The following is a 15,879-nucleotide window of genomic DNA, read 5'->3' on the forward strand; positions in this document are numbered from 1 at the left end:
TGTCAATTGGTTTACAGAAAGTTTCCGTACTATATACGTTGAATGACTGTAATAGATCTAACGGTACATTTAATGTAATTTTACGGTAAAATACCGTTAAATGCACAGGTTTTGGAAGTGAAAAATAACAATTCATTGTAAAATTTACAGTGAAAAACCGTTAATTGACATTCCCACAACTCCCTGCGTGACACTTCACATTTGATATATTTTCGTTGAAATAACTCTGTTTCTTCTTAGTTTTTCTCATTTTTTTCATCTAATGTTGTTAAATTAATTTTTATTGCATTTTTAAAATTTCATGCATGTTACCATGATGGTGTTTAGTGTGTGTGTGAATGACACTGTCTGCACCTTCTATATGTTAGTGTTGTCCTTCTCAGCTTGTGGAAAATCTGCTTGTGATGAACTTTGATTCATCATGTGACTCTTATCACCACTGTGTTTGGTGACTATAATTAACATTATATCAGTTAATGAAATACGTTATTTTACCGTAAATCTAATCTTTTTTTTGCGTTGCTACTGTATTTTTTACGGTAAAGTTCTGGCAACCACAGCTGCCGGTTTTTTACCGTAAATTTTACTGGGATTTTTTTTTTACAGTGTGAAAGCGGTCATGGGAGATTTCGTCTCTCAGCCCCTTTGCTCTTTTAGTCACGTGAATTATACGTTTATATATATCTCCTCATCATGAAACCCACGACACACACAACAAATACAGCTCTGATCACGCCGTCTTCCATCCACCTTGTTTTTAGTGTTTGTAAATGCCACGCTTAAAGACGCTGCTGTTGGCCGCTTCACAGTTCCTATTCCGGGTGCGAATGCGAACATGGCCCAGGGGAGAAATTAGTTCACGGGGAACTATCCTAGTGGCTAGTTCCTAAAACTAAGTTCCTAGAACTATTCGGTGCGAAAGCCCCAATGCACTCAGTAGTTACAAGACTTTATTGGTTTTGAAAGTCTGATGAATCATTCACTGAATGAACTCACTGAATCCGTCAAACCAGTTATACTCATTGAACAGATGAATTATTTATTTAACTGCAAAGTTATTTTTACTTTCAGTGATGTCCATCTTGAATTGCAGCAAATTTTGGGTACTGAAGTATTTGAAACTTAAATCACTGACCATTGTATGTGTTTAATACAATTTTATGTAACTAATTACATGTATTTCATATAAACAATACAATCCGTTGAACAGACATTGTACAATCCATTGTACATCTAGCCCTCACAACATTATTTAATTTTTTGTTAATAACAATAAAGTGTCTATTTTAAAAATGGTTATCAGCTTCGAATAAAACACATCTCTTTCCAAAAACAAAACATATCAAATGCAAGCAATTTAACAGTCTGGATTCAGTATTTGCCCAGAATTTCTAATGTGTGTGAAAAGCCAACAGGGGGTATTTTCATGGCAGTACCCATGAACTAGTCCTCCGCACTGGCACAGTGTTTGCTGACTACACCAACTCTCGCGCTGTGGGCCAGATGGCAACACATGTTTGCAGAATACCGCAATCATGTTGCTTGGTCACAGTGACCGTGGAGACATGAGGACCACCAGCTGGTAATCAACCAGATGCCCAATCACATCATGGAATAATGGTTAGATGTTGGGAATTTGCGTACAGCTCTGATGATTAAATCTTGTTTGTTTAGCAAGTAGTTTATTGACAAAGTTGATTCTTGGTGTCCCTTTTTTTGTAATGCATTAGGGGTGTAGTTAACTATATCCAAACAGTTTGTTTAAACTGGGTTTCCTGTGGCCTTTGTCTTTATTAACACAGTCGCATAAGGTTTGTGAGGCTCATCCAAGCTCTGCAAGCCATCTCTCAATCCATCATCTCTCCCAACACCTGTTCGTTGTTCCTCCATGTTCATGATAAATCTTTCTGTCTTTCTCGTTCACTGCTGCTCATCCATCCATCTCTCACTTTCTGCTCTCTCACTCACGTTCCCCATGCTGGGTCAGGTCTGAGAGGTCTGAGTGTGCGGTTGTTAGCTGATGCCCTTTGCAGAGCAGCGGGGTTCTGGCCCATCTGCCCATTTCAGCTCTTTACCCCGTCTACTGTCAGAAAGCAATGCACTCCAGATGCAACTGCTGTGACTACTGAGCCCTCTGAGCCAAAATGGCTGCCAAGGCTTAGAGCCCTTGGTGGAAGTTGATTCAGAAAATGATCCAAGACCAGATTACTCTATGCAAACTCCAAACCTACAGATGCACAAAACGGATCTAACCCAATGGAGAAAGTGGTTTTGTCTTCATTTGGATGTGGAAGCTGTGACAACTTTGGCAGATACTACGATTATAAATCATGTTCTTTGAGGTGTGAGACCCAAAAAGGACACATTTTTGTCTCAGCTTTTTGAAATGCAACAATGACATGATGACAGGATAGCCTGGCGTTTGTTTTCCAATGTTGTGCTAGCACCTGATGGCTAAATGCCATGTGCATCCACCATTATAAAGCCTGGCTCTTAAAAGCATGCCAATTTATGAGGGAGAGCAGGGATTTTAGTGTGTGTACGGTATGTGTGTCACCGTCCAGTGTGAGCTTGGAAACGCAGCAGTGTAATTGCTCCATCCACTTGAGTACATGTGAGATGACACATAAGCTCCGATGATTAAAAGATAAGATTTCAAAGACAACTGTTTCCCGCTCAGGCAGCTTTTAACTGAGGTGCCAGTGAACTCATCTGAGCCAAATGTCCTTCCTTTTTACTCTCTCCATTCCAACAAAATCTACTGCCAAGAATAGACATAAAACACCCATCTTATTTACCCAGCTATATTTACATCCTGAAGGCAGGTCCATATTATTACAATGCAATGATAGTATACAATAAGCAGCACCGTTCCACCTCCTCAAATTGAAAAAGTTTTGAGCCGTGCATAAATCTTTGGAAGTCACTTGTAAAACGAATAAGTATTTATAAATCAACTTGTCCATGACTCTTCCACTTCCTCTTTTCCACGTTTCCATCCATCTCTTCTTACCTCTTATATACTACTGTATATAAGCATGTTTTTGCAAAAAAGAGAGTGAATAATTTATCTCATTATTGTGACTTTATTTCTCTTAATTCAAATGTTATGTATCATAATTGCGCAGATCTATATTTTTTTTAAATCTCGGAATTTAATCTCATAATTGTGACTATTTTTCATAATTGGATTTTTATTTCTTTTAAGTTTTTTTTTTTCACTTTATCTCACAAATTGTGACCACTTATTGTAATTGTGACTTTTTTTAAAATTGTGACTTTATTTCTCGCGATAGCAACTTTGTATCTCACAACTTCAAATTTATTTATTCAAAATTTCAAAAACTATATTTTATATATCTTAGAATGATACTTTATATATCACAGTTGTGACTATATTTCATAATTGCGACTTTTATTTATTTATTTATTTTTTTTTATTTTGACTTCATCCCGATTTCACAGACAAGGTTTAAGAATAGTCCCAGACTAAAATGCATGTTTGAGCTGTTTTAACTGAAAGCAACTTGCACTGACATATTTTTAAATTTTACTTAAATGTGTAATTCTGTGTAATTCACTCACAAGAAAAGTTAATGTTTTTCATGAGATTTTGTGAGTACTTCATACTTCACATTGACAAAATGTATTTTTAAACCTAGTTATTTTATAATGTTTAATATTTATTCAAAAGCGAAACTAAGTGAAAAACTATTACAGGAAATGTTTAATACATGAGCAAATAAATGTTACTCTGCCGCCACCTGCTGGTAATAGTGGTAATTAATGTCTTTTTTATTTTTAAATAAGTGTTTTCTATCAAATGTTGGATTTCCTACAATTTGAAACGTTCGGTTTTACAAATGGGTACAATCTCAGAAGGACGAACAAATAATGTTTGTGGTCATCACATTAAAAACAACAAGTGAAGTGCTGAAAAAAAATGTGTGTGCGTGTCTAATTACAGACATGGCATTTCTTAAACGGTCCCAATAGCTTAGTCTTTAATCAATAACATTGTCTTTTTGGCAAATTAGGTAAATGTGATAACTGCATTAAAATATTATTTATCAAAATTGTGACTTTTATGTCTCATAATATGACTGTGTTTCTCACAATTATGACTATTTGAACTTTATCTCATGTTTTCACCTTTTTATTTTGAACTCTGAGTTGGAAACAGGCTTCCATAAATATTTCATTCCTGCTATGTCAGTTCACCCAATTCTTTTTCACATCACACACTCTCACCCTAATGACAGGTATAAGTCAATAGAGATCTCTCCCAACAATCAGTGTGTTCGACCAATATAAAGAGCCCTGATATAATGAGACAGAGATTTTAATAATTCAGAGTATTTCCCTAGTGGGACACCTGGTTTGTTCGTTTAATTTCATACACCTGACATTCATTCCACATTAACACTCTAGAATACTGTTGCCTGATTTCTGAGTTAAGCCAGTGCTGACAGCCATTTAATTTGCCCTGGGAAAGCTCTTGGAGAAACCGTCTATTAATTATAGGAATCAATCAGAGAGCTCTTGGCCAATTGGCCATGCCCAATCCAGACTGATGAGAGGACCGATCGATGGGTCCACAACGCTGCCTCCTACAGACCCCATGAATCAGCACCTGTTTGAAAGCTGGAATAAAACATTAGGATGTTTTTCGTGAAGAAGACAGAGTGCTGGAGTGTACAGAAACAGTGACTAACAGTCTGTTCTTTGAACGATTGTGTAAATGACATAAGGAAGACAAAACTCCCCAGATTTAAGACAAAGGATTTATAATACCAGATGGAAGCCCTTTGGCGGTACAGGAGGTTATCAGTAGGGCCGCTTTATAGGTCTCACTGCCTCTGAACTGATTTAACTTGTTCCCATGAGGCTGTGTGACACTCTACTGCACGAAAACCTCTCGTTTCCTTCTAGATTACATTAATTATGAGTCTAAGTTTTTGCAAATGAGGTTTATCTAATCACTGAGACATTTTTCAATATGTTGACCAGGAAGGATTCACAGTTTGTCCTCTCTGTGCAGGTTTTTCATTCATTGTTCCTGGTTTTTATATATAGTTATGCAAGGAAGGTTTTTTCAAGGCCATTATGCTAAGTCCCATAATGTATGTCCCCTGCAGTATCCAAGGGTTAAGTGCCTTCCCCAAAGCTCAGCCAATGGTCAAACGAAGGCCAGGGACATTAGAACAAGCGCACATTTTGAGTAAAGTCAGCATGATGGGATGCCCTGCAGGGAGTTTGAACCCACAACCTACCTTTTACTGCTTTTGAATTGTTACCCACTTCATTTAACATCTTTTTAAATATTCATGCTCACATCAATTTATTCCATCATATTCTCCGTTGAGTTCCCACTGCAAGCAGACAAATGGTTCTCAAAAGTAGAGGGGCACTTTTAGTGTCCAAGAGAAGAAAAACATGTCAAAAAAAACAAAACAAAAAAAAAACCTTACTGTTACACAAAGCAGTCCTGTTATACAGTCTGAGTGTTCTCTAAGCCTAAAGGAGCTCTCACTTTTATCTCAGCATGTGGAGACTTTCATGGTGATGCCTTTTTAAAGCACTACAGGTGCTGCTAGGCAGGATTGTAGAATTGCAGAGAAGCATCAAATTATGACACATGTAATGGAAAAGGGAAATGCATACTTTACAGACATTTTCAAAACTTTGTCTGGTTTCTACAGACTTCAGCATGAATTGCTGTCTGCGACTGCATTTTACTTCTGTAATCTGACATCCAGCTGAATTAAACAGGATATTGAATAAGTAAAAAGATGTTCAGGCCAAATGAAAGTTTGCTGAAATAATATCTAAATAACTTTGGCTATTGGTTAACAGTACCCATTTGGAAAGAAAAGCTGTTTGTGGTGCCATATTGCAACCTATTTTTCTTCAATTTTTCATATTCAGAAAAAAACTACATCAAAATGCACTGTTGGAATTAGTTAAAAAATACTAATAAAATCCTGTTTTTGAATCACATGCCAATTCCTTTTTTTTCCTCCCAAAATCTTGAAAATTAACCCCGTTGCCATATGGCAGTATGCCATATTTCTGTTTATAGATATATAATAGTATTAGCTATACATGGAAACCATTTTAATTTATGAATAAATGTGCAGTCGTAGTAAAGATGATTTTATAATCACTAATAAATAAATGATAATGGACTCACTCGGTTTATTGAATTTTGGTGAATATATCAAATCGTATACGAAACAATACATTTAATTTGATTAGAAGAGTAATCATAGAAGTTAAGAAAAAATATATAGTCCTTATTTACTCTTGTAATGTACATTTCTGATGTTAACGAATCATCAGTGCATGATATTCAGAAGAAAAAAAAGTAACTTGTCTTCATCTTTAAACCTGTAGACTTTGTTCTAATGAGAATGGTTTTCCCCATTATTTTCTCCATTAGATGTTTGCCATAAAATAGCTTCAATAACAAAATTATAGATAAAGTATATATAAAAGTATATATAAACTACTTATTTTTCTTATGAGCCAAGTAAATTTCTGATACTGTACAGGGTATTTCAGATTGGCTCTCTGCCCAGTATCTTAAATGCCACCCTGAGCAGGCCCTGACTGAGCAGGTGTGTGTGTGTGTGTTCGTGATAACGGAACATGAAGCAGCAGGTATTTAACATGCCACTGTAACTGATAGTCAATGGCACAGATTATCCCATCATGATCTGAAGACACTCATGTGATGACAGAGGTGATTTTTGAAAAGCCACCACTGATTATAATCCAACACTAAAGACCGGTAGCGTAAGACTCAAAGCACTGTCCCTCTCTCAGACCTGTCATTTAGATAATGAGATGAGAGCGGTGGGCGTTGTGAAGTACGATTCCAAGGAAACGATATTTGCATATTCTTTGACCTTGAATGCAAGCACCTAATGCATTCTGAGGAGAGAATGCATTTTTCACTTAAAACAATAACGCGATTCCATGTTGCGCATCCTGAATGTCATTCAGTGTAATAATTCAGTTTCACACCAAAAGATCTCAGCGCCCTTGATATTTTGACTGATGGGTGTCAGTTTCTATGTTAGCAGTAAGCACCACAAAACAACTTAAATACCTTGTGAATATTGCAGGCCCTATGTTTAAATTCACCATGAAATATAAAATGGCAATTCTTTTTTCTTTCTTTCCTTTTTTAAAGATTTTTTAAAAAAAATATTGCAGTGCTTATTATAAATGATTTATCAATGCACATCATTTGTTTATTTTTATTTTATTTTAAATTGTGCCCTCTTAATATTTCTAATCAAAAACAGTTTTCCCTCCCTCTCGCGACAACATCTCTTTTCTGACGACACATACACTGGTGAAGGTGGGAAAATAGACCATTTGGAGCAGATGTCACAGTTATATCACTTGCAGCTGTGGCGCATAGTGGTGGTAGAAAAACAGAAGTAACAAGTGGAGGAAAATGGGCAAAATCCACAGAATAAGAGAAAAATGTTTCATTGTGCCTTTGGATGTCAGAATCGGAATGGAAAAAATATATATATTTTTATAATACCATTGTTGAAGATGCCCTTTGAAGCTAAATGCAGTCGTTTATGTTGCAAGTGAAAGACTGGACTGATAAAACCTGCAATGATTAGTCAACTATTAAAGCATGAAACATATGCAGTTCATAGGGGACATACATACATAACAGTTACAGCATGCAATAATATTTAAACCTAACATTTTACATAGATTTTTAAACATATACATTTTTTATCTCAAAATTCTGAGTTTTTTTCTTGCATTTGCGTGTTTATATCGCCCAGTTCAGACTTTATAACTCAATTGTGAGTTTATATCAAATCTGAGGGGAAAATAGTCAGAATTGCAGGATATAAACTCACAATTCTGAGGGAAAAAGACAGAATGACGAGTATATCTCACAATTCTGTTTTTCCTTTTAATTGTGATATATAAACTCGGATTTGCATGGGAAAAAAAGTCAGAATTATGAGATATAAACTCGAAATAAACTTTTTTATTCTTTTATTTCGTGGCTTCCACAGAATGCTAGCCTGGTAATACCAGACTCTGCTACTTCACTTTGCTTCGTAGACAGAGTCTGGAATGGCATAATAGAGAAGTGTTTTCTCTCTCGCCAGGGGGCGCTTGTCTGAAGTTTAAAATCATTGGTTACCCGTAAGCCAATCAGATACGTTTAGTTATGACGTATGTTATGTGCCTGTACAGCCGCATCGAAGCACAGACATCATGCATCGAACTCAAATCTATGATTGAACTTCCACTGTAAACCTGTTGTAAACACATGATAAAACATGTTTATCAAACACTCTTCTTGTTCTGGCTTCAGTTTGAAAAAGAGTTGAATGTTCTCCATAACAGAGCGAATTGCATCCCGTGTCTCGTTTCCCATTTCCGCGGTCGTTTCGGTTTTCGATTTCTCTAACCTACAATGTAAAACTCTGCGCTTAGCATCTACGTCACGGCTCTCAGCCCGCCCTCTGTTCGTTGATTGGCCCGGCTGTTTCCAGACCGGTGGCAAACAGAAAGCTCTGACGCTGTCTCAGACTGAGTACAGAAGCGAAATGAAATTGAGCGGAAGTAGGAAGTCTGACGTAGTCAGGCTAACAGAATGCTACTGCAGAACTGAACTGTAATTTTCTGCCATCAGGTAGGCTCCGCCCATAAAAAAAAAAACTCATCGCTGATTGCAAACACACCCCTTACCCTCACCCCTCCAGCAACCTGTCAGTCATTAGATTACAGCAACTAGTAAACATCAACAATCTAAACAATTCTTTTCCAAACTCTTTTTTCCATTCCATTTCCAAGCCATTTCACTAGATTTACGTCACAATAGGGAAGAAAGGACGATAGCAATTTCGACGAACGATTTCGATTTCTCAAAATCATTGACCAAAGTCTAAAGGGACTTAGGTTGAATACTGTTGATATTGGAAATCAACCTAAAACAAATATTGCTCCGCCCCCAAATGCACGAAAACTAAATGCAAGAGTGTCTCTTAGTAAAAACAAAGCAAAATAATGCTAAACAAAGCACAAAAAAAGAACATATAGTACACAAGAGTATATACAGCAAGTCGCCAGCAGCACTCCAGCTCCAGACATGAAACTCAAAAACAATATTACTCACGTATGGAGCAGAAACAATGCAACTTCGGCGTCCATTTTCAGGCCTTCCCGCTTGGGTCTCTCAAGCGCTGGAAAGCTTTTCTAGTATTAACATGGGTCCTTATAAGCTCTTACCTAGCCATTTTTTCCAGTGATATTCCTTTAAGATTTTCTCTTTTTTAATGTCTCTCTTTCTAAAGTCTTTCTTCAAATCTCCTTCTTGCGCAACTCGCTCTCTCCCATCATGAGTGGACACGCCCCCTACTGCTGATTGGCTACAAGTTTGTTGTGGTGCTCGGTCCAAACCACTTTCGACAGCGTTTTACAAAAATAGCTTACTGCATCTTTAATGTTAATCTTATCGACAATAATACTGCAGATAAATGTTAAAAACGTTTACTTTGTTACAAAAAAGTCTATTTCAAATAAAAGAATCCTGGAAAAAAAAAAAAAAAAAAAAAAAATATATATATATATATATATATATATATATATATATATATATATATATATATATATATATATATATATATCAAAGTTTTCACAAATATTAATTAAGCAAATCATAATTTTCAACTGTGATAAAAAAAAAAAAAACATGGCCTCACTAGACAGGATGTAAGTTGTGTTGTGAATATGCTCTGTTCACCAAAGCGTTTTTTCCAGCTGCTAGCGTACTTTTTCAATTGTTTTCAATGGGAGCGGCGCGTTTTTTAAACGCCAGGAGCGTAGCGAGGCGCTGAGCGTCTTTTTCACGCTCATGCGCTGAGAGCTCGGCGTTTTTTTACTGGTCGCCTCGAGTTGAAGAATGTTCAACTTTGAGTAAAACGCAGCGCTCATCACTGTCACTTTTTAGCCAGCCGTCCAATCAGAGTGGAGGAGGGGCGGGACAAATACTACACCGGCCAACCGTCACAACATTCTTGCTGTACATACAACATCAACAAACAGAGAACGGAACAAAATGGATGAGAAATTAATATTGCTGGTCTCGGAAAATACATAGCAAAGTAATTTCACATTGTGTCAACATTTTAAGTCTGAAACAAATTACCTGCAAAATCAGTTATAAGTAACAGTGCCGCGGATATTCCGTATCATAGCAACAAAGCGTCTCAACGGAAAAAAAAACGCTGCGCTGCAGAAGCGCTCTCAAGCGCTCACAGACGTGCGTTTTAAGCAGAGCGCCTAGCGTTTTCAGCTGGCTAAAAACGCTCTGGTGGACACACGGCCTAAAACAAGAATTAATGTATGTATAAAGTATGAAGAATTTACTGTATTTTAATTTTACATTACTTACAAATTATGTAAAATTAGTGAATCTGAAATGATTGACTAAACCTATAAGTTCTTGTTTTCATATTTCATCAAAAGACAAAAACTATGACTTAAACATAGAAAGTGTAGAAATTGGTGTGAATAATCTTAAACAGAGGGAGGAAAAGTGCAGGGAGGGTTTGATGGAATCAGTGGGGGGTTCAATATCTGTGTGTGTGTGTGTGTGTGTGTGTGTGTGTGTGTGTGTGTGAGAGAGAGAGAGAGAGAGAGAGAGAGAGAATGTGCACCTCTAGAGGTACGGTTTTCTTCTTTGATCTGTTCACTTGGCCCACATTAAGAGGTGGAGAGAGAGGTTAAAGCTTTGTTTATGGTGTTTTTTCAAGATTAGCACACACATACACACTGTTTCTAAAGTCTCCGCATATCCCCGCAAGTTTGAATGCTTGTGTATGTGTAATTTATATAGAATTAGGCAAGCATGTAATCACTAAGGAGACATACCGTATTTATCACAAACAATAAAACCCTCCCTGCCTCCACTCCCTGCAAAAACATAAAGCACTCCCCCCGGAAGCGAAAGAACAATAGGACCGCCTTTCATGTACCGCCGTATGTGTGTGAGCCCCTGAGATACGGGATAGTTTCATAGTATACAGTAACTCCCACGTGAGAGAGGAGGAGATATTGATTGCTCTGAACTGCAGAAATTTTCTCCCTTGTATCTTTCATCCCCCTCTCTCTTTTTCTCTCTGCCTATTGTTGACCTTGTAAAAACACTTTTTCCCCAGGCTGGAAATGAGATGTCCAAATTCAATCTGGGTGCTGACAGGCAGTGTTTGGATATAACAGAGTGGGATGGAGGCAGGCAGGCCAAGGCATTGTTGCATCACAATGGCTTTACAGGCTTTTGAGTGCGCTGTGGGGGAGATGTGATGCCACTCTAAACATTGCCATCTGCTGGAGATGACAGTCATATCCTTAAGACTTTCATATTATTAAAGATACCATGAAATAAAAACTGACCAATCTTATTTTTTATGGAATATTGCAGTGTTTATTATAAATGATCCTTGCACATGATTATTATTTTGACATCTCTTCTTCTTGTCTCTGATGATGTGTTTCCTGGCGCGAGAACCTGTCACTCACACGGGATCGCAGCAATATCAAACCACAATGATCCAATCAATTCTCAATCGACAAAATCACCCGACATTTTTCTTGTTCGAGAAGCCGTTTCACCCGGACACATCACAACAGGGAAGAAAAGATTATCGCCACTTCCGTTTCATGCCGACTTTATGACAGAGAGACACTCCTCAAAATGCAGGTATATACAACATATTTTTTGGTTAATTAATCTACAGAGTTGTTGGTCACACAGGTATATAATACCTGGAGAAAGCACTGGTAAAATATCTACTGTACTATATTAACACTTATAGTTCAGGTGTTGTGCCGAATTCTGACCCCCGCCAAATTATTACCCTCCTTGTATTGGTAAGTTTAGGATTAGGTGTGGGGGAGGGGTTAGGATTAGGGGTGGGGTTAGGACTAGGTAATCGGGTAGCAACTTCAACAACGGGGGTGTTAATTTGGCAGGGAGTCGAAATTCGGCACAACACCGGTCCTCAAATTTGATTGGTCGAGCTGCTTTCCGAGACTGTTCCGTTTCGTTCTGATTTTGTTTGCTTGATTCAGACATTCTATCGCCCTTTCATTAGTGTTGCAGATTTTTATAGTACTCTTTCTGTAGGTTAAGGCAGGGGTGTCCAACTTGCCTCAACACACTTGTCTGGAAGTTTCTAATATGCCTAGTAAGACCTTGATTCGCTGGCTCAGTTGTGTTTAATTGGGGTTGGAGATAAACTCTGTAGGACAGTGGCACTCCAGGAGCAGGATCGGACACCCCTGGGTTAAGGTGGGTCACATTTGCCCATGAAATCTCACCAAAAGTTCACTAATGTGATTGCATTAGACCAATCAGTAGCAACAAGTGACCATATTTTTGAGTGAGTGATTCATTCATTCAGTGATGATTCATTTGAATCATCCACGTAACCGATTCCTTTAAACACTGAGGCTGCATTCGAAATTGCATAAAAAGTATGTTCTATATAGTATGAATGTGTGTGGTATGAATGTTATCCAGATGTACTACATTCACCATGTTGTCATTATCATGTGACCTACCAACATCAGCTGCGTTGCTTCACTGCCATTCACAAATCCTCATCTGGTGGCCTCTTGGAATAGTAAAGTGTCCATCGTATGCATACTTCAAAATCTTGCTGGAAGTAGCAGATCATCTGGGTACTTTTTGCCTACTCTTACCTTGTAAGTACTGTGAATTTGGACATATTTCTTTTGTCGCATACTGTTTTCACCTACTATATAGTAGGGAAGTATGCTATTTCGGATGCAGCCTGATTCATTCAGGAATGAGACAATGGCCTTGTCGTAAATGGCACCCTAAACACTCGCGGTCTTCCTACGAGTCTGCACTTTCGTGATGCTTTGACTGTCGGGAAGATGTCTGCTGCGGAGCTCACACTAGTGCGGCAAAAGTGTGCATCGAGGGAGTATATCGACCGCAAAGGGGGCGTTCACGAGCACCCTTATGAAACCTAAAATTGACAAATGGGACACCCTACGGTCTCATGGACTTAACGGACATGTGCACGCGGAAGCCATTGTAAGTCCACAAGACCGAAAGTGCTATGAAGTGTACCATTTGGGACAGGGCCAATAATAAGTCATTGAATCATTCACTCAAGCAATTCATTCAAACACAATGATTCAATTTGTAACAAAGCACCATCATTACTGTGTGTTGCTTAGAGAGGTGCGATTCAGCTTGGAACTATTTTGGATGGCGAAGCAAAAGTAGAGGGTAATTGGCAATATTGAGTCTAAAATGTAAGTTATGCAATATTACCTTTTGGTTTATTAAACTGATCAAAACAGTAAGCCAATGAAAAATGAACCTGCAGTGTGTGTATTTATGGCGTATACCAGCAGGGGCTAACAAGGCCAGCGAAACTCTGATGCTTGTCTTTTTCGTGTCATTGTTTTCATGAACAAAACCGTATCATTTCACTCTCTGTCTCTTCCATTCTATTTATCTACCTTGCTGGACTAGAGCGATCTGTATGGCTTCTCTGGGCTTTGAATGATTCTGTCGGAATCAGTCGTGCTCAGCTGTGTAATCCCTCTCTCCGTTGAGCAATGCATCTTTATCTCACTCCTCCAGTGTGTGTGTGTATGGGTGTATGCTCTTGCAGGTTCCTGCAGCATCTGTCAGCATGTGCTAGCCTTTCCGCTGAACAGAGCACTTTGAGCTGCCTTTGTAAGACAATATGCAGCCATATAGCCAAGGCATATGCATTATAGATTACATCTCATAAATAGACAGACAGAAAGAGAGGTGGGAAAGGATTATTTTTTAGGAGTTCATAAAACTTCACATTTTTCCCTTTATTTGCATTAGGTATTAAAGTTGTATGAAAAACAGATGAATGGAATTTATTGGAAATAATGAGCTGATTATGAAATTTTCACTTAAAATGTCTGCTCTGAATTAATTATCTCTAACTGGAAATTTGAGAAACTGCAGTATTTTGATACCACGTATATAAAAAAAACAAGGAAAGGATTCACTGAATTGATGATTTAATAAATGAACAAACAAATGAACACCTTAAATTAACTGTATGAATCTTTTTAATTACTCAGTGTGCTCAATTACCTCAACTTAACCTCAATAACTGAGGTTATTGTTAAACTGGGGCAACAGACCGACAGAGTAAGGTTTTCTGTTTGATGTCATAAAATATTGATCTTATCATCATACATGATGATACAGAAGAAGCTTCTTTTATTTTTATCTATTCATTTATTTATTCAGGTGGGAAGAGAGAACAGGAAATGATGGAGTGAAGAGGTGGAACAGAACTGGGAAATCTTGCATACCAGACTCAAACTGACATTGCCCACATCAGTGCCACAGCTCAATGTTTCAAACCACTAAGCCACTACACTTTTTATCACAAATGTAACATTCACATATCACAAAAAGCAACAAATGGCATTTATTTGACTTATTTGATTAGCTAGGTGACCTTTGAGATATATTTCAGTCATTACAACTTTCAGGATAGTTTGTAAAAACATTTTATAAATGTAAATAGAATGGACATAGGTATGGTCTAGGCGGACTAGATCTGCTCATTGCTGCAGCTGGAGCTATGGTTGCTATTGCTGCAGAGCTAGTATGACTTGCTTCTGCTAAATGAACATACATTTAATGGAAACATGCTGCTGGTGCTAGAGAGAGGGCGATCCCCTCTAGCAGATCTAAGCAGGTGGTGCTGGGGAGGTGAAGGGATAGAATAAGAATTTGCATAGCACGCAGAGATACTACATTTCATTTGGATGCATTATGGTTATATATAGGGAAATGGTAATGGTTAAATCGATTCGCTGAAAACATTACATTAAAAGTTCTAAAGAGGATCTTTTCGTCAACTGAGAAACCAAAGACTGTTAGTGAGTTTTTGAAATGAGTGCATGCGCAAGAACAACCCCCCTCCTTCACAGCTCATTTGAGGGAACGCCTCCAAAAACTTGTGCACGAGTATTGGAACACGAGTGTTTACCACCGGCATTTGCTGTGTCGTGTTAGTGGATTCATTATGTCAGACTGACCGCAGGTAACTCAATCTGCAGTTGTTACTCCTGTCTCCGGACAAAAACATCCCATGCGCGCCTGTGGAGTTTGGAAAGTTACTGGAGCGCACAGCCGCGCTCGTCTCTCACAAGGAACGTCATGGCAGTGAATGACAAGTCAGAGAGCCAATCCACGCACGTCTTTCACAAGGAACGTAATGGCAGTGATTGACAAGCCAGAGGGCCAATCGCGTAAACGATTGGCTGATGTTTTTAAGGCCCTACCTCATGCACAGATGATGTATATTAATATTATTCCTTTCAGTGCACCTAATAAATAGTCTTTTATCAGTTAGTAAAGACAGTTTCAAGTAATATTGCAAAAATGTATAAAACAAAACATCCTCTTTAGCACCTTTAAAGGGGACATATCATGAAAATCTGACTTTTTCCGTGTTTAAGTGCAAAATTGGGTCCCCGGTACATCTACCAACCCATAAAAAGTGTAAAAGGACAACCCAGTAACTTTGTTTTGGTAAGCCTTTCTCTGCAAGCATGTGAAAAAACGAGCCTTTCAGATTTCGCTCCCCTTGTGACGTAGGAAGGGTCTAATTATAATATTACCGCCCCTTAATCTGTATGTTTCCACCCACGGCGCCGCCATTTTGTTTTCACAAGCGACAACAGTGTACCAGTCCTGCACAGTTCAGCTACAACCCTGATCAAACACACTTGAATGTCATCAGGGTTACTAAAACTACATGTAGGAAGGTGAGTTGGGTCGGAGCA

This window comes from Chanodichthys erythropterus, chromosome 2 (assembly GCF_024489055.1).
Source record: "Chanodichthys erythropterus isolate Z2021 chromosome 2, ASM2448905v1, whole genome shotgun sequence".
Classification (NCBI taxonomy): domain Eukaryota; kingdom Metazoa; phylum Chordata; class Actinopteri; order Cypriniformes; family Xenocyprididae; genus Chanodichthys; species Chanodichthys erythropterus.